This window comes from Neopelma chrysocephalum, unplaced genomic scaffold (genome assembly GCF_003984885.1).
Source record: "Neopelma chrysocephalum unplaced genomic scaffold, ASM398488v2 Primary Assembly neopelma1_22, whole genome shotgun sequence".
NCBI lineage: Eukaryota > Metazoa > Chordata > Aves > Passeriformes > Pipridae > Neopelma > Neopelma chrysocephalum.
The window spans coordinates 5,988,210-6,008,101 of record NW_020897689.1 but is presented as its reverse complement, the minus strand read 5'-3'; the positions used below and the strand labels follow the sequence as shown (position 1 = coordinate 6,008,101).

Genomic DNA, 19,892 nt, shown 5'->3' with positions numbered 1-19,892 from the left:
ACTGTGTCTTAAGTTGTCACTTTTTTTTTTAATTTATTGTTTTCTTTTTTGTCTTCTGTCAGATATTGTCTGAAAACATCCCTCTGTACATTTGAATTTGCTGCCATGTGCAGGTCAGAAAATGCCACAGGACTCTTGGAGGGGATTTGTACCTAGTGTAATCCAAGCAAATTTATCTGTTTCTAGGGTCTGGCACTTAGAGACTTGCACTTTCAATACTCAAATATTTTGAAAAAGCTGCACTATAAAGCTCCAGTCATGCAAAACTCCCCAAAATCAACTTTCCTTCTGGCAAGCAGTTCTTTCAATTTCTTATGACAGTACATGTGTGCTCGCAAAATGAGGTAGTTTATGCAGATGTTAGTAAATTGTCAAGGTGTAAAATATAAAGGAAAACTTTTTAGCTGCTTTGCTTATGTTACTTTCCTGGCTGAAACATCAGGAAGACTGATAATTGCTTCAATTTATTTTTTTTTTCTAAATAATGTGATTGATGCAAGCAGTCAGCGTAGCAGCTTTACACGTTAATGGAAACATGACTCTGAAAGGTGCTGGAGTCTTAATAGGAATTTTGCTCTCTTCTTCAGTAGTGGTAGAGTCTTATTTTTTTTTTAAGATGAAAAGTCTGTTAAATGTATAGGAAACTTTTTCTTCAGTCAAAGTGACAGATAGTTGGTGTGATCTTTACTTTGCCTATATCATGTGTTTGGATCCCAGTCAATCCCTCTTACATGACCTAACCCTGGACTGTGGCATAAACTTGTGATATAGACATTATTTGATATATTTGTATGTAGAGGGTGTTAAAATATTCAAGCTTTTTTTGTAACTTTTATGTGGTTTAAAAAATATTTTGAATCACTATATGCGCTTTGTTTTCAAAGTGCTTCTTTTAGTGATTTAGCAATGTTTTTTTCCTGAAAAGGTTACCTGCAGAGAGATAAAATTCAAGTGTTTAGGAGAATATGTTACACAGATGTAATTGCATATTTTTTAAAGGAAAAATAGACATTGACCAGATGTAATATTAGAAGAATTAATATAAAACCAATTATGTGAATATCATCTTAACAATGCATTTTTATCAAGAAATCATGAAAGGACTCCTGAAGATATAAAAGTTTATCCCGTCTGAGACTTACCTTGTTTAAATGACTGGTATCAATTTGCCCATTTTGGAAAACACAGTTGGTGCTGAGCTGTAAATAGAGACTCCTCCCTTTGGAATTGAACTAAACTGTGACTTGACTGTGGCTGGGGGTGAAACTTTTGGCGAGAGAATAAAACTGAAATATTTCTGTAGAATTTCTGAAATGTTAGGTCTCCCACTTCTCTATAATACCTTGACAATTTTTTGACCTGACCGTTTTAATAAGAGATATATTGGCTTTACTATGTAAATACTTTGATAAGACTCCAAATAAGCTAGAAAGATGTGGTCCAAGGCAGGGCATTGCTGCAAATGTGTGCAGTTTTTTCTTTTGCATTGTTTTCAAAAATAACTTTTTAAACAATAAAAGAAGGTACTGCATAGCTAACAACTGAAAGGCACCAGTAATTTTATCTGTTCATGTATGAACATATTCCATGATTCTGTTCGGTACACTTCTTGAGGATAGTTTCTTTAAACAAGTTTGAATTTAGATATCCAGTTGTCTTCTGACCTGGTCAAATTCATTCTTAGAAAAGCAGGCTTTACATATAAACCTCCAATAGAATACTAAAATTGTTGGGTAGCTACATGATTGCAAAGCACATAATTTCTTGTTAAGATTCAGTTCTCTAAAGACTAAATACTTCTGGGAATGTTGCTGTCTTTCTGTGGCTGTTACTTGTCAGCTTGAAAAGGTCTTTTGATCATGACTTTAGATTGGACTTTAGACTGCTTGGAAACATATAGCACCATTGACTGTGTTATTGTATAACATTAGTTAAAAAGTTATAAATTTTTTATTTCATTTTGGAATAAAATGTACCTTCTGCAGTTGTCACAAACTAATAGGACTCAGGAAAATGTGTCCACTGTTATTATGTTCTTATTTTTAAGAATAAATGTGTCTGGCACTTAAATTATTCTCAATTAACTATGGGGGATGGGGAGAAGAAGACATATTCTCCCCTACTCCTCCCTCTAAATAAATTAACTGGGGTTCGGAGTTATATTTATTGTGCACCCAAAACTCTGATTGATACTCGGATCCAGGAAGTTCTGATCTTCTGTTGTATTTAGGCAAAACCAAGGGACCTAATCTTGTCATTGCACCAGAACACCCATGTTTTTGAATTACTGTTGCTAATTTTTTTTTCAGTGCTCACCTCAATGACAGGACAAATGACTTGTATACAAAAACACATGAACTGACTGATAAACTGATTATAATGCAGAATTATATGTTACATTCACTCAAATATAACATATGTGTCTCTTTTTCTTTGGTGAGAATTAAATAAAAAGAAGAAAACAGTATTTCTGGAAAATTATTTAGATAAGAGTTGTGAAAGTGTGTGAAGCTCACAGGAAATTTTTGTTTTAAAGCTGTGGAAAAGAAGGAGTCATTACGTTCTCTTCCTGTCTTGCTGTACAGGAAGATGCCAATAAAGATTTTATCAAAAGCAATATGCCAAATAAAGGTATTTTGAGAAACCACCACTAGGAAGGGGAAGTTTCCTAAGAGCAGCACTACCAGTGTGGAGGACACGGTGCGGTGTGAGGCAGTAGTAGTGGGAATCAGGCTTCTCACTCCTGGCTGCCAGGGGCACTACCCATGTTCTCATCCCAGAGCCCGGTGCCTGAATCAGGCTTTCCTCCAGCTTCCCTCAGTCACGAGAATTGTTTCTGGTCTTTGTTTGGTGGCGCCTGAGGTGTGCCTGAAACCCAGCTGGTACTGTGCCCCTGGGTCACATCTTCTGCTTGCATCAGCTCCGTGGCAGTGAGAGGCTCCAGTGGGGCAGTCCTCTCCACTGAGTGGACGCTTTTGAGCTGGTTGTTGTCTGTTTTGGTGCCTCAAAGGAGACTGAATGTGGGAGAAATGAATATTTCAACCGGGACAAATTGTGAAAATCCTGTTCCTTCTTAGTGAGGCACAGAAGAAACAAGGACTTGGGGGTGGGTTTCTGTCAGTGCATATTCTTTTGCTTTTCCTACTTTAAAAAGTGCTATTTTAGGGAGGAGGGGAGGTTTGGTAGTGGACCAGCATTGGTCCTTGCAGATATAAACCCCTATTGAAATTATGAAAATTTCATTGCATTTCAGGGTCTTGGAGTTTCCTTTGGTTTTGGTGTTGTGCTTTTAAAAGCTTCTTTTCCAAAATTATAATCAATTATATTTTATTATTTGAGTAAACCTATGTGTCTTTTAGTGGTGTCTCTTTTTTACGAAATTACATATACAATACGAAAAAGCATTTATGGAACTTTTTAATTTTCCCCTCTCTTCTTCACTGTCCTGAAATATTACTCTTTTTTTTCCATTTCTTCAATTTCCTTTTCCTTTTTTTTCTTTTTCCTTTTTGATTTTTTTTTTTAAGAGAACTGGAAGTCTTCCTCCTGATTTTAAAGGCAGCTAGAGAGTCACCCTGAAAAGTTACAGCAAAGTCATTGGAGCCACTGTGCTGGGGAGTAAAATTAAATCCGCAATTTTTTAGAACCAGTGTCTACCTGAGGAATTAGTTTCAGACATTAAATCTTGGAAATATACTACAAGGTCCTAAAGGGTTTTTTTTATCTTTGGTTTCGATTAGTGAATGTGTGTGTCCTGTTACAACAATTCCATTGAAGATTTAAGTCTGTTACTAAATTAATTGAAAGACATTTTTTCTCCATCTAAAAGAAGTGTTTGATTTTTCGGTTTGGTTTTTGGTTTTTTAATCCCTTCTCTGAATAAATGTTTATTTTAGGAAAGGATATTCTGTGTCCTTCAAACACAACATAAAGCTGGCTAACTTGTCCAAATGTGAAAACAAACTTAAATGTAATGAATTCTGTGAATTTCAGGGTTTTTTTTATTTTGCTAAGCATTTCTTCCCAGCCTTGGTATAGTTTTACTTGATCAACTTTTACTTGATTTGTTTAGTCCAGCAGTATGTTTAAATCCGTGCACTTAAAAAACCTTATGAAATGTACTCTTTACCACCAAGAAGCTGCATTTATTGCATGGTAGTAAATTATCTTGAAGAGGAAGTCTTCTTAAAACTGATTTAATAAAAAAACAATCAATAGAAAGAAATTACTTGAAGCAGAGAACTCTTGTGTGGACTTTGTGGGTCCAATCCCACAAGCGTGTGTCTCTTTAATCCAATTTAAGCATATCTCACTTACATGTTTATTTTTAAGCAAAATATTAGTTTGCAGATTTGAAGCTTGAATGAAAAAAGAACATTTTTCCTTTGAAGATTTGAGTTATCTCTGACATTTATTTTGCTGCTGTCCAGAGTCACCCTAAAATAATTCCAAACGCATATCTATCTCTGAAGGTTACAAATTACATTGTAATAGTAGTGTAAGCCATTACAAATGTGTCTTTCTCCATTGTTTGCAGCAAGTGTGAGATCTGTGCATGGTTATAGTGGGAGGAAATGGTTAAGAAAGAAGAAAAATTACAATTAAAATATGATGTGTTAATGCAGTTTGCTCAACAAACATCACTTGGCAAATCAAAACAGTTGGTGCATGCTGAGACCTGAATTTCTTTTTTTTAACAAAGTACACTTATATATTACATGAAGATCAAGCCAAAGCATTTTGTAAGAACAGTGTGCAGGTACTGTATTTTTTGTTTTACCATATCCATTTTAAAGGGCTGACTTGGAAACAGTGAATGGATATGTGTGTGCTTGTTCTGTGAGCCTTTTAGTACCTTTGATTTGTGTTTTCTCCTTCAGCAGGAGTAACAACACTGTCTTCAAAAGAGTGATCTGAAATTGTTCTAACCTACAGAAAAGGGATCAAATAACAACTTAAGCTATAAAACTAAAGGGAATAAATGAGTGAGTGGTTAATAGTAGCTTTTTAAAAATTGTTTTAAATTACATTCAGAAATTATTCTGAAAATATTAAACAGTGGCAATTTTCAAAATGATGAAGAAAAACCAAAGCTAAATGTGACTGTCAAGACTCTCTTTGCCTCATGTCCGCAATTACTACTGTCTAATTAATCAGTCTTTAATAGGCTGTTGTGATTCAGAAACATGTTCTAGAATGTCGCACTTCATGTTGCAGATTTGAGTCTCTTTCAAGGTATTAAAAAGGCATGTAATTTTGCAGAAACAACAACAATAGGAGGGGCAGCTAATGAAGGTTGGTATATCAATAGTAAAGGTTTCCTGACCCAGCAATTTTTAGCCCCTTTCTCTCCGGAATTGTTGAAGAAATATACCATATATCTCTTACTTCTTATCCATGGCTTATTTGTTGGGATTCTGGGTCATACAGTTTTGGAAGGAAAAATAACTTGTCAGTAATTCACAAGTCATTTCACAGGCAGAGTTCCATTTTGCCACCTGTTTTGTCTGATGTGTTTTTATGTGGGCACTGAGAAGCTGTGGCATTTTCTGTGTGTCACACCCAGTGCTGTCTGTTATCTTTTCTGCCCCAGATGATACAATTTAGTGCCTTTTTTCTGTGTATGGTTAAGATTAGGGCAAGGCTGTGAGCAAGGCAGCTGAAGATGTGTCTAGGTAAGATTGTGTGACTGGGACATTTATAGAGGTGAATAAGGGTTTCAGCAGAGGGATATGGGTCTCTTTGGGAGTGCTTGTCCATTACTGACAACCTGGGCCCCTAAATCAGGAGTGCTTTGCAAGGTGTTAGAACTGCCACATCTTCTTCCACAGAAGAAAAGCCTTGGAGACATCATGGCATCATGTACATTGTCTTTAGTTGCTTCTGAGAAGCACCCTAGAAAGGGATCCCTGTGCCACAGTGTTCTCGCATTTGTCTTATGATCCCTTAAGGCACTTCTGGTACAGAAGTGTGGTACTAAGTGTACACGTACTTGGGGTGCTCCTGGCAAAAATACCTGTCTCAAATCCATGTGACATTCTTCTTGCATTTATCCTGCCCCAACTCAATCTTTCTTATGCCCTTCTCTGCTTATAAGGGTCTTATTTGAATGCAGATATTAACCAGTGGTGCTTATAACACATCTTGTGAACCTGGACAAAAAGTCTTCCCCAGTGCTTATTGGTGAATATACTAGCAGGTCAATACATCAAATTTGCTTCCATGGATTTGGACTGAGGCATAAAGGAGATGTATGGACAACTTCCACTAGTTGCAGATCCTGGAGCACAAGCTAAAATTACTGTCCCCTCCATTTTCCTGGAGGGAAATCCTGGGGAAGGATTCTGGAATAACCTTTAACCGGGTGCTGGAGTCAGGCTTAAGCCACTAGAAAATTGCCTCTCTCTGACTCTGTCAAAAGATATCCTTTTAGCCATTGCCCTGCAAAGAAACCCCCTATTGCCAGTAACTTCTGGTAGGCAAATTACCTAGGAGCTTGGCCAAGAAAACTTACACCCTACAGTGACCTTTCAAGCTTTTCTAAATCTGAGATGGAGATCTACCCTGCTGTGGTCATAACAAGACAGGGAGCCTCATTAGGGAGGGGGAACAGGAGGATAGCCTTCTGCTCCCTGCCTGGGGAGGTGTTTCCAACCCAAGCTTCAGAAAGTGATCAAGGCATTTTCCACAAGGCACATCTATAGAAAATTAAATGGGATACTCACTTCCACTCCTTGGATGTCTGGATTCAGTGGGATACCTACCTCCTAGGTCCTTCTGGTGCCAATTAAATCTGTTCTTCACCCTTTTCTAGAGGCCTTTCTAAAAGCTGCCAGGTCCAGAAAAGCAAAAAGTGCTCAGTATTGTCAAGGCTGGAGTCTCCACTACTAAGCCCTGGTGCACAGATTGGATGAGTGCCTTAGGAAGAATCAGGGGGAGTATCCAAAGACAGGTGAGGGCCAGACCAGCTGGTAACAAACTTATTAATTCCTTCCCTCTCTTTTCAGTCCCGTGCCCAGGACGTGCACCAGGGATGCACACCCTGGTGCGCCAGCCTGAGAGTGCAGAAAAGGAACTGGCTCCATAGGAATGATAAGGTGTACTATGTTCACAGGGAGCTGTCAATGCAGCTTCCCAGATTTTCTGCACCATCTATGGATGCAGAGGAGTAGAAGGTTACAGCATTTTCCTTTTCCCTCCAAAAACACTGTGTGAGAATACTTTGTGGTTATCTTGCCCCACCACAGGCAGGAACTGAAGACCATAAATATGGCATATTGATATTACTTTTACAATAGTGTTTAAAAAATAGCAAGAAGTTAAAGTGGGCATGATTTTTGCACTGCAACAGTTACGAAAATGTTGGAGATCCTCTTTGGATAAACTCAAGGACTAGCCTGTTTTTTTCCCCTCTGCTCACCTGGGCCATATGTGCCTGCCAGGGACTGAGGCACTGCTCAGCACCTTGACCTCTTACAGTGTGTTGGCATCACTGCACTCAGAGCAAACAAGGAAAGAAGTTACTTAAGAGTAAAATGACAAAAGCATGCATATGTATGCAGTGCTAATTGGCATCACAGTGTTGGCCACAGCCAGCATAGGTTTTTCCTTATTAAATTACGGTACCATATTTCACTGGTCCTGTTCAAACACGGGAGGAGGAGGGGAAAAAGTGAGTAGTCTGAAAATCACTCTCATCTTTCACTCAGGCAGTGTTCTGCATGTTGCTCTGAATGTGAGGCAGGCTGTAGTTGTGCTACATGTGAAATGACTGCCATGCACTGCATGTCAGTCCCAGAGAGTCAGCAGCTAAACAAAATGGTAAGTCAGGTGAGAGATGTGCCTGAAACAGGTCAGGTTGGAAGGGCTTTAGCAGCATGTCTGGAGGTGTGGTTTGTGCTGCACTGTCTCATGGGCCACACAGCGATTTCTGGAACAAGGCTATAAGCTAGACAGTGTGGAAAAGCTTCAGGTACAATCAGGAATGCAGAATACTTTGGCCTCATTTGTAAGAAAGCAAGGCAACATATAAGCTGTGTTGCCTTCCTTACTAGGGGAGATCTGCCTGCTGCTGCTCTCCACAGTGCTCATGCTTTTTAAAATTAAATTATCCATTGTTTCCAAATTGGAAGTACTCATGAAAGTGAGGACTGGGATTCACATGTGGGTTTTATTTTTTATTATCGCTCTAGTAAGTGCTGAAGAGTTAGGAGATTAAACAAAATTACACAATACAAGTATGGGAAAAGTGAATAAAGCATGCTTCTCTAAGTAGGATGCCTTTAACTTCTATTATTATCAGATTAACCCAAAAGTCATCCTTCACCAAAAAAAGGTTGAAGGACTTTGTTTCCCTTCCAAGGCTACTTGGAGAGGAGGAGGTGGACCAGAATAGGATTTTTAAGCTAGCAAAAGCCCCCAGGATGACCCTAATGCTTAGCTTTAGTTATATGTAAAATTGTTTGTCCGATGGCTTTTTGGCTGCTGCTTTATTCTTGTATTCCTTTACTTTTAAACTGAATAAAGGTGTGTCTGTTCTCAGCCTGAAAATATTATTGATAGATTATTTTAGGAAGTTAAGTAAAAACTGGTTACTTGACTTCTGAAAGGAGGACAGGCACTGAAGGAAAATACTTGCTAAGATGTAACTTGTTCACTCTAGCTGCTCACAAGTGGGAGAAAATTGGCATAGCTCACACAAAACATTTTTACTGTTCTAGTTAAAACTTGATGTGATCTGTCAGCTGTAGCAAATATTTGTGCTGGTTTTTGCAGGTATCTGCCAGTGTGTGCCTGTGTGCGCACATGTTAAAGGGTGCCCTTCCCTTGCTGTTTGAGGGTGCCTGCAACAGGGTGGGAAAGAAGGATGTCTATTCTGGAATAGCAGAGAAATAAGTGGCAAAGGCTCATGGAAAGTGCTTCATTGCTCCATATTGGTAGGCCCAAAATAAAAAGTGTTGCATCTGATGGAAACATTTTCATGCTGTTGTCCTTTATCAAAAGCAGTCTGATTTCCAATCCTCCTTTTCAATAACCAATGAAAATTTTATTTGCTTTCTCCTCTCTGTGCCATTTGCGAGATAATAAATTTTTTTGCACTTGTAGGGGCATGAATACAGATTGATTTCAGAGATACATACTTCTGAATAGGTAGTATCAGTAGAAGTGTCAAGGCTGAAAGATAGTTCATTTGATTTGTAGAGTGATAACCAGATAAACTGGTAAGTGTGTTGCTAACTGAATCCAGTGGCATGCACCACAACGATTATTATGCAGGTAACTGCTTCATCCAACTGCCACTGTCGCTTAGTGCTGTCATTAACAACTAATGTGGTGACTACACACTCAGAACTACCACTGCTAAGTGTCCTCCCAGTCGTTTCTCTGACATAGAAAAAGAAGCATGCAGATATAATTATTTTTTTATCTAATGGGTCATTTGCCACTTACCCTGAAGAAAATGACCCATTAGGTAGAAGTAATGCTCCATGTTTTCACAAAGTAGAAGATAATTATGGGATATGAAGACCAGTTAGAAACCAGAATAATTATTTCTGTTATACATTTATTATCTCTGATGGAGCTTCAAGTCAAACAGGTCAGTAAGCCAAAAAATTTCTGAAATCTGCCCTTGGGTATTGAGTGATAGTGGTGGTCATAAAGTACCTGGTATTTTTTAGTTAAAGTGAATAATTGTACATCTCAAGATGCCATGTTATTTCAGACGGTTTTGTAAAACAAATACTGTTTGAGCTTAGAAAAAGAAGATTTATTGAGCAAAAATGCTTTTTGCTTTTGACTATCTCCCTTCTGTGATAGAGATGAATACAGTTTTGATCTTACATTTTGATTAATACAGTTTTTGATCTCTGAAGTCACATTCGAGAATTCTGACTAGGTCTTTAACAAAAGAAAGTTGCCTAAATTCAGCAACTTGCCAAAAAGTGAGAATATATATTCAGACTCATCTGCAAAGCCACTAATTCCCAAGCCATTCTGAGTTCCTGTCTTCTGCCTCCTAATTTAGGTGACTAGAGCACAGCTCAGAGGTTGGGGGAGACATGTTATGCAATGCTTGTTTAGTCTGACAGATTTTGGCCAACACATACCAACTGGAACTTAGCAGTCTAGCTAGTCTGCAAAGTCAAATTCTGCATAGACATGTTTACCTTTTTGTTAGCTATAAAACATGTTTGGGGGATTACATCAAATACTGTGCTTTGATAACAGGAGCTGTAGTCTCACCAATTTGGAAACTTAAATGGCTGATGCTTTGCACACTGAATTTGTACAGTGCAGTGGGTATGAAATTTTCCCTGTAGCTCATTGCTGTTTTAGGCCATGTCCTTAATGGATTCCAGTTTAACAAGGTGTAATATACTTTATTTGAGGTTATAACAATCTGACCTTCAGTTGTATGTAGCTATCTGAAATTGTATGTGTTTCACAAATGGATTAGATGAGTTTTTATAGTAGTTTAACTTCTACTAATTCCCTCCAAATGAACCAAAATTTCCTAATGTGCTATAGTTTACAGGTGCCTCCTTCTGGATCCATACTTTGCATTCTTGGGAAGAATGCAATTAGAAGAAATAAACAAATCAACCTGTGCAGAAGTTGATTACTTTGTGGAATACGTATTATCTTCCTAGTTAATCCTAAAATTCTGGACTACAAATCTGTTCAGGCCTACCCTCACCACTCAGAGCAGTGGTGTCATAATAGTATGATATATGAGGGTGTGAAGTGCTGACAGTGAAGGACATGAAATCTTCCTTTATAAACTTCAGTGATTCATATATTAAGTAATCTACTTCCTTGCGGCACTAAGTCACACTATAATACAGGAGTTGTTGGACATAAATCTGTTGAGCTTCTTTCATAGTTAGACCACAACTAATACCTACTGTCTGAATATTACAAAAGCTTCTTTCAGTGTCTCTTAAAAAGCACAGGTTTTACTTTCCTATTTGATAGAATCCTGCTATGGATTTTATACATGTAATACATTCTTAATTTATTGTACAGTTGGATTTTAACCAATTACCAGTATGCAAAAAACCCCTGTCATATTACTAGTAACATTTTGTATGTAGTCACAGACTACAAAACATCTATAATCTTTGTTTTTTTCCCTTAGAGCTTCTTCTTTTTTAGTAAATGATTGTATAGGAATTGGAAAACCATCATATCAACCCTTTTCTGTGACAAAAATAAATGAGATTTTAGGTTTTGTGTTCATGAAAAAACAATCTCTAAGGCTGAATAGAATAAATAAGATTGTTAAAACCAAGACTCCGAGACCTTAGGACTATAATCAACTTAAACCAATTTTGGAAATGTTTAGTTGTTGTCAGTATTTTACTGAAGAGAGCTTATTTAAAGCCAGTTAGTACTTGGCTTATATGCAAATATATTGTGTTAAGAGTCCGTCTCTCCATACTGCATTGTCACTGCAGCCTCCTCTTCTTGTCAGCCTAATGCTATCTTTTAAGCAGTGCTCTCACTGGATTTGTACCTTCTTATCCTAAAATGCTGGTTTCATTGGTTGTTATGGACAGCAAGTTGGCTATCATGAAGATGCACAGTTCCTCCAAGTTTTGTGAAAATTGGCAGCTGGGTGAAAGAAACTCAATGCCTTGACAGAAGGAGTGGCTGTAATATAAACTTGCGCTTTGTTGTAAATCAGATAATCAACATGAGAGAAAGAATTCTGAAACCTTGCAGTTTGCAGACAACCTGATAGGCAAAGCCAGAGAAAACCAAGCGTGGTTTGGTCCCCGTGGGTTTTTTTTCTGTACATGGTGCTGTTCTACCAGCTTAGGGCTTAGGAGTATGTCTGAAGTGTCCTGATCCTGTGAAGGACAGAGCTCTGTCCTTCTTCATGAAAGTTTTTCCTAATGGAGCAGAACCGGAAATTGCTTGCCCTTTTCTAAGCAGCAAAGGTCAAAAGTGAATGACACTATAGTGTGCTCATAGTTCTGTCCCTAGCTGTGTGTTGCCCTGACAAATTATGATTGATTACATTCATGACCATGTGTGAGTTTGTATGAGAGAGCATGTATGAGTTTTGCAGAGCTTAAAAGAAGTAGACATGTTGGAATGCTGTTTTCTAGAGACCTTTTGCTGCCTTTGTGCTCTGAAAATTATTCTGCGGGTTTGAAAAATGTAGCAAGAAAACATTTTTGCAGGCATGGATGCTCTAAATATTTGTTCGTTGAAGGGTTTTGGAATTCTTGCTTAAGACAGCCTTAAGACAGCTGGCTGATCATGTTGAGCAGGCACTGCTCCAGACACTATGTGCTTACAGGATGGTATCTCATGAAGTTCTGCAGAGTAGATGGGGATCTTGTGTGACTGCAAAAGGAAGTAGTGTGTTTTGTATATCTGTTGTGATACAGCCCCATCATAAAAGCACTTGAGAACTTCCATTAAATAAGGGTAATGACCCCTGGAATATAATTACAGCCAGCCAAGTCTACTCTCTCAATTGAAAAAAAAGCAATTAAACAAACTTGAACAAACCATTAATTTTACATGATTTTATTTGCTGTTTTTCATATGCACCCTACTCTCAGGATTTTTTGGGGGGTCTGTGTGTTTGTATTTATTAGATTTCATCTTCTTCAGCAGTCTGACATGGAACTGGGGTGGTCTAATACATGAAATATATTTTAAATAGATTTTTACCTAGCTTAATTTGTGAGGATTATATTATGTGAGCAAAACTCCATGATGCTGGATATTTACCTTTATTGTCATGATTTTGGGTATAGCTATGTCTGAAAGATATGGACTTTTAAAACAATTTTTCAGGCTTTAAAATCGGCGACAGTATAACCCCAGAGTTTCTGTAGGCTAACCCTTCATTTCTGAACCTGACACAGCAGAAAGAACAAGGAACTGGGAGCAGCAAAATTACTCTGGAAGACTTTCTCCTGAGAGGATGTCAAACACTGCTGTCACAAGTAGCTAGAAGTAGTGTAATGCTGCTTGAGTTCTGTGTCTTGCACCAGTTTTGCAAAACAGAGTTCCAGGCAGGGATGCTTGTGCTGGGAGAAGGTGGGTCATTGTCCCTGAGCTCTAATCCTCCAAGTTCGCAAACAGGAAAGGATTTCTCTGACAAGCTTCTTTTTCAATAAAGGTTAAAAACCAGAGAATTGCACTGAGAACAGTTGTAAATGAAAATGAATTTCAGTACTTCAGTGCAATCTCATGTACCACAGTTTTTTATGGATTTTAGCTTATTAAGCGAAAACCAAAAGCAGATTCTTTTGATCTTGGATACACCACAAGATCAGCATCTCTCAGTATGAATTCTTGGGGGAAAGATGACAACCTGTCAGCACTAGGTAAAAATTATATTATTGTTCAAAAAGATATATGAGTGAAGGTTGTGACACTGCTTAGCTGAGACTTCCACAAAAGACAGAGTCAAGAAATGAATCAGCAAGCATGAAGGAAGAATATCTAAAGTGTCAAAGACTAGACATCTGTTATGAGATATGGATTATTTTCTTGTCTTTGATTTCAGCCAAGACTCCTTTCTCAGGCTACTCTGTGTTCTACTTTTGGGAGTGTAATGATTAGAAGTATTTGGCTATTCAAGTCCTTTGATTAAGAAATGAGGAGTGAAAACAAAAAAATACCATGAAATAAATTGTATAGTATCTTTGTCTTTTTTTGACCTTCCTTAGTGTAAACATAATATTGTAATATATTAATAATTTTCACTGTCTGTTCCCAGTCTTTTTTCTTTATTTATTTTTAATAGGTTATCTGATAAACCCTTATATAAAAGATTAATTGAATTTTTACTGATTACTTGAACATATTCTTGTTCATTTTTTACTGTACGTGAAGTGCAAACTTTTAGGTTTTGTACCAATGGTCTTAATTTCAACAGGGGAATGAAAACAAGTTTGTTTGGCTCTGATTCTGAGCTATTTGGAAATAATCTTTGTAGGGAAGTATATCTGTTACTTATGCTGTTAAGAGCTATTGTCCTTCTCAAATAATAGAATTTATGGCAGCAATTAAGAGACAGCATGTTGCATCAGCCATCAAATTAAAATTGTTCAAAATGGTTTGAAAATCAGAGCTGCTTGCGCTGTCTACTGACTTGAGAAAGACAGAGAAAGTGCTGAGAAAACTTATAAGTAAGAAAGAGGAGGAAGGCAAAGAGAAAAGTAGATGTGGGTGCACAATTGTAGACCAGTCAACTAATTACAATTTCCAGATAAGTTCTGGAATAAAAATTTCAAAGACATTTAAGTACTTGAAAGATCAAAATGAGATGAATTATAATCAACAAGTTGTGTTGAGCCAGTATTATTTCTTTCTTTGTAAGGATAAAATCATTTGAACAGAGAGGAAACAGTAAATTTAATCTGTCTTGGCATTATTAGGGCTTTTGTTATTGTTATTTATGACATGCTTGTACAGTAAGAGAAATATGGCCAAGGCAATGCATAACTAGCTGGGTGCGTGACTTAGAATTCAGATTTCAAACAAGCTTGTCAATGAGAACGCTATGAAAGAAGTAGAATACATATTTTGCAAGCGTCTGGTTTGTGTTCCATGCTAACCCGTGTATTGCATTGGTGATGGAGACTTACTTTTAAGGTCTCAGATGCCATGGAACTGTAAAGGGTATAATCCATGCTGTAGGACGGGATAAATACTACAACTAAACTCACTGAGCTAAGGAAGTTCTGGGGGAAGGAGAAGAGAAATAAGTTTTTCAATGGGAAGACGTGAAAGATCTGCAGCTGGTAAGAGTGAGCCAATACAAAAGCAAAACACAAACTAGTGAGTGTGACTCTAAAGAAATGAATAAACATTGGTTTTTTCTGTGCCATCTCTTTCTGTGCTTTTCCCATTACAATATGCATGAACAGTGCATTTTCTTCTGTCCTTTATGACATTTGCCTTGTGCCTTGGACAGCCTCATTCTGGCTTCATGCTTCAAAAAGACTTTTGCTCCTCCTTCATTTCGTGTTATATACTTTCTTGATTTCAGATTATTGAGGAACCATAAGTGATCACTTTTTAAGTTTCCTCATTTTTTTTTTTGGAATGGTTCAATTTTTTAAATTTTTTTAAGGTGTACTTCTTTTCTGCCAGTGAAATACAGTCAGTTCCTTGAAACTAGTGTCTTCTGTCTTGGTGTCCACTGCTCTTCTTCCTCTTTTTTTCCCCAGAAATGTTAAAGTATCACATAATGAGTCTACTACTTGACCTGCCTATGTATGCACAGCTGATTCTCCTAGCAGCATTGCTGACCATTCGAAGTCTTCTCTCACTGCTTTCTTCATATCCTCTGCCAAACTCTTCCCTGCAATCATGAGTAGAATTTGCTTTTCTTCACCAACAGAGACAGACTTTTGGACAACTGTATAGGTAACTCTTCTGACAGGATGCTGTCTCCTCACCTTCACCAGGTCACTTGCAGCATAAAAAGTTCCACTATCCCTCTGCGAATGGTGTCCTCTCCTGGCACAAGGCAACAGCATGTCTCTTCTCCACCAGGCTTACTCTGCCACTCATCCAGCCTGCATGAATTATCCAATCCAATCTCAGCTACGCTAACTGGCCCAGGTAATCACACTTCACATTTAACATGTTTAGAGGCTTCTCTTCAGATTCCTACATTTCTTTCATGGGTACAGATGTCTGACATGTTCTGTAGAAAAACTGTTTGGTTTAATTTCCTTGCCAGGTTGTATGACTTATTTTAAGGAATAATCATGCCAGATCACTTTCTCACTTCTGGGCATAGAGAATTGGCAGATCATCAGAAAAAACATCTCCTGTGAAGAGAGGAAGTATTAGTGGTAAGACGCTGTTGAAATACAGATCCCGAAGGAGACAACTGGAGCATATACAAGAAAAATAAAAGTTGACAAGAACAGATGCAGGCACTTGACATTAAGGGGGCATAGATCCTCTAGCGCAAAAGGAAGTTAACTGGCTGAATTTTGTCTACCAAAGAGGGAAAATGAGACTGTTACTCATAGATAAATCTAGAGACTGAGCACAATGGGAAAGAGCTAGATAAACTAATGGGTGATTGATGCATGTAATTAGTTTGCAAATAACTTGGGCTAGTCTCTGGAAGATGGCTTCTAACCAACAGAAGAAACCACATTTTTGTATTTTAGCCTTTAGCCTATGTTATGGTAGAGATTGAAAAAAAAAAGCTGTAAGAATAATATGAAAACACTGTTGCTAGGAGGTTGTAGAAGACAAAATAAAATGGCCTAATAGTACTTTCCAGTCCTGAACTATAGAAAAGACTTACAATACACTACAGGTTGTCTCTCATACTCACTTTCTTTTTTTTCCCCCTCATACAAGCATTTTTATATCCTCTACATAATTAAAAGCAAGAACTGATTTAGCAAAACCACACTAATGTACCTGCTGTGATTCTTTGAAGCTGGGACTTAAAAGGAGTAGTTTTCTGGTGAGAGAAAACAGTGTTTCTTTGATTTTAATGATTATTTAAAGAACTAACTGGTAATTCCTGGTTTTGTTTAGTTTACTCTTTTTCTCCAAGAGCTGATTACTCATCTTAAAATCAATGGTTGCCTATTGACAAGCAATTAAGATATAATTTGATTACCTATATACAAATAAAATATTGTCTTGACCTTTAATGATGGTGAGAAACCTAAAATAGTGATTTTATCGGAGTTTGGGAGGTTTTAGCAAGACACATGCATAATTTTTGACATTCCTGTAAGCCTCTCACAAATTTCTTTTTATGCATGGAACAATTTGCATTATGTAATTTGTGTTTATGTTCAAGTGTGAAATAAGGAGGCACACTTGGGTTTTCAGCTTGTTTTGGTTTTTTGTTTTATCCTTTCATATCATATTTTAAAAAATATTTTTGCCAGAAAAAATATGATTCTGGGCAAGTCACCTTTGCTGAGAGCTCTGGCTCCCTGAGAACCACCAACATTAGCAGCATCAGTTTTGCCACTTAATTCTTCCAATTAGGAGGCTAAATTTCTGGTAGATGTGAATTTGCTGATTGTGAATTGCCTCAAAATACTGAAAGAAGGCATTGCAAAGACCAGTCACAAGAACTATAATGAAGGTATGTTGTTCTTCTTGATTAATCTTCATTTGTCCTTTCACAGATTCATGTTATTGCAAATTAGATTCTTTACAAGGGGTATTTGTTTTTCTGGAAATTAAAAATTGAAAATACAACACATAACAAGTGTAAGGGAAAATATATTACCACCATAACACCTTAAATTTATGAAGGGCATGAATTTTCAAAAGATGTTTGGTTTTTCACTAGTACAGAAGTTCAAATGAAAATTATTGCTTTCTCTGAAGGGACACCATGCTCAGTGTTACTATTATTTACGTTATTGCTAGCATGAGTGTTCACACAGTATGAAGGATTAGGCTAACTGAACAGTTGAACTTGGGATAATTAAGTAGCCTGCTGTGGATTGGATTTGGATTATACAGACATATTCAAGCCTAGAGTACATGTGGGAGAGGTAGGAAGTGTCCACTCTTTCTCCCAGAGCACCCATATTACTTATTTTGGCTGCACTTTCCCAGGAAGCAGTTGTTGTATTTATTTGTTCTCTATGCAGACATGGAGGGATATTCAACATGTGCTGGAACACACAGAGGCCAGTGGAGGCTGGGAAAAATGCAAGTAACCCTCCTCTAAGGGATGCTTCTGCATAAAATCATACACTTCTCTTATTGACAGTCTTGTGGATTTTTTTTTTACTTATCAGTTGCAATATCTATTACTGCTATATAGATAAAAATGAACACATCACATAAAAATTACTTGCTATAGTTTATTAATGAGCAGTAAGACTAGTGAGTGGCATTTTAAGTGCTACAGAACACTCCTGTGATGCCAGTAATGCCATTACTTTCCTTTTTGTATTTATAAGGATGTACAACTTTCTTTTTAAAAAATAGCTTTTGTAAAAAAAATTGAGTTTTTCCATGTGGTTTTTACTTTAAGTGCAGTGATGAATATGGCACGTAGTGGAATTCTGACCTGTTGCTTATTTTGATATGCCATATCAATTAATACCTCATATAAATATCACATAGAAAACTTAATGTGGAAGTGAAATATCAAGGTATTATCTCACCAATCAAGCTCAATGTGAGAGCCATTGGTAAGGATTTAAGTCTGGATGATGCCTTTTTTTCCCACTGGTTCTTGTTTCACTTTACATTTTCTTCTGCTTAATGAAGGAAATAAAGGACTTCAGATCATGAAGAACCATCAAATAAACATGAGCATTTAGTAAGATGATGTCATATTTTATGGATCAATGGAGACCTGAATTGAAATATGAAGGAAGGAAAAGAAAATCTGTATTACTTCTGTATATGACATTAGCTATTCCCTTACCAGACTGCAGTGTCACTTTTTTATTGCACTCCTATGAAAGAGGCACGGCAAAAAAAATTGAAACATCTCAGAAAACAACTGCAAGAATGAAATATAAGTATTGTCTTCAATATTGGTTCTGTTTATTTTAAAGGTAGTCATTATTTTTGTGATGCTGAGTGCTGAGGGAGAGCTCTGGCAAGAAGAGCGTCTTCCATCTTCAGGTCTGGTGCACGGAGGAGCTAGAGGTTGGTGGCAAGGTGGATATCAGATAGGCAGAGTCGTGGAAGTACTGAGGAGGGAAAGGAACCTTGTGAAGCTTTGCTGAAGTTTGATGAAGAAATGCAGTATTGTGCTGTTGAGTGGGGTGGTTTACTGTAGGAAGATAGTGAAGATAAAGGAACTATTTTTTTAGAAATCAGAACGTGAGGTCCTTTTGATCTCTTTAATGAAATAGTTTATCTTATTAGTACGTACACTTTAGGACCAGGAATATATAAACGTGTCTTCGGTATGTCCTCTGCATAGGGAAAACGTTGCCTGTGGCTCATCCTCCACGAGAGGGAGCCAGAACTGTCTTTAAAATGTCAGCAGTAAACCCTGTCAAACAATACAGCCTAAACTCGACCTGAGGCTCTGACATTGTCTTCTGGCAAAGCCAGTGTTTTGCTCAGACGCCGGTATACATCGAGGTGCTTCTGCGCGGACTGTGCCCACCCTCGCGTCAGGGCAGCCGAGGCTCCCGGTGCCGCACGGCAGCGAGAGAGATGCTCTGACCCACCCCGACTCCCACCACCTCCTCCTCTTTCTTCCTGTATACTCGATGCATACTGTGCCGAGAAATTATTAGCAGTGCAAAGAAATTCTGCTGTGGCTGTGCAAAGACGCAAGGGTCTCATTGTTATTAGCCCTGTTGGGATAATCAGCAAAGAATGCAGTGCCTTATCTGCAAGCGTAGTTTATTGTTCTGCATAGATAGCTGAGGCAATAAATGCAGGAGGCAAACTGGGGGGTGAAAATGGAATTAAAATATGCAGCATCTGGCTGTGCAATAGAAAGTAAGAACGGGGTTTGGATCATTGAGCTGGATGCATGAAGCTGTACTTCCTACTGACTCAAACTAACAAAGCCTCTAATTGCATTCCTTCTTCCAGGAATACATGTGCTACACAGAAAGAAAACAGACTTAGAAAATCAGATAGCGGATGGTAATGGATTTCAGAACAACCTGGAGTTTTGAAATTGACTGCAATAAAAATTAACCGATCTGAAATAAGAGTCAGTGATACTAAAAAATACCACTGCTAAAAAAAGGTTCTTTGGCAAGTAAGTGTCCCTTAAGGAGGTTAGCTGGAACTGCTGGTTGAATCCCATGCTGGAAATGCTAACTGAGCAAGGGTGTACACTGAGAAACCTGTCAAGACACTTTTTTCCTGGGAGGTCAACAAGTGTCCAAAATCTAAGGCAGAGTTCTGCAAGGAGGAAAACCTGTAGGTACATT

At 37.8% G+C, this 19,892-nt stretch overlaps 1 long non-coding RNA gene across 1 annotated transcript; it reads left to right on the top strand.

The window, feature by feature from the left end:
• The first annotated feature begins 9,440 nt into the window (after window positions 1-9,440).
• LOC113970846 lies at window positions 9,441-19,654 on the top strand. Its single transcript, XR_003535355.1, has 2 exons — window positions 9,441-9,598; window positions 19,546-19,654. It is a non-coding gene; the product is annotated as an uncharacterized LOC113970846 (long non-coding RNA).
• The last annotated feature ends 238 nt before the right edge of the window (window positions 19,655-19,892 follow it).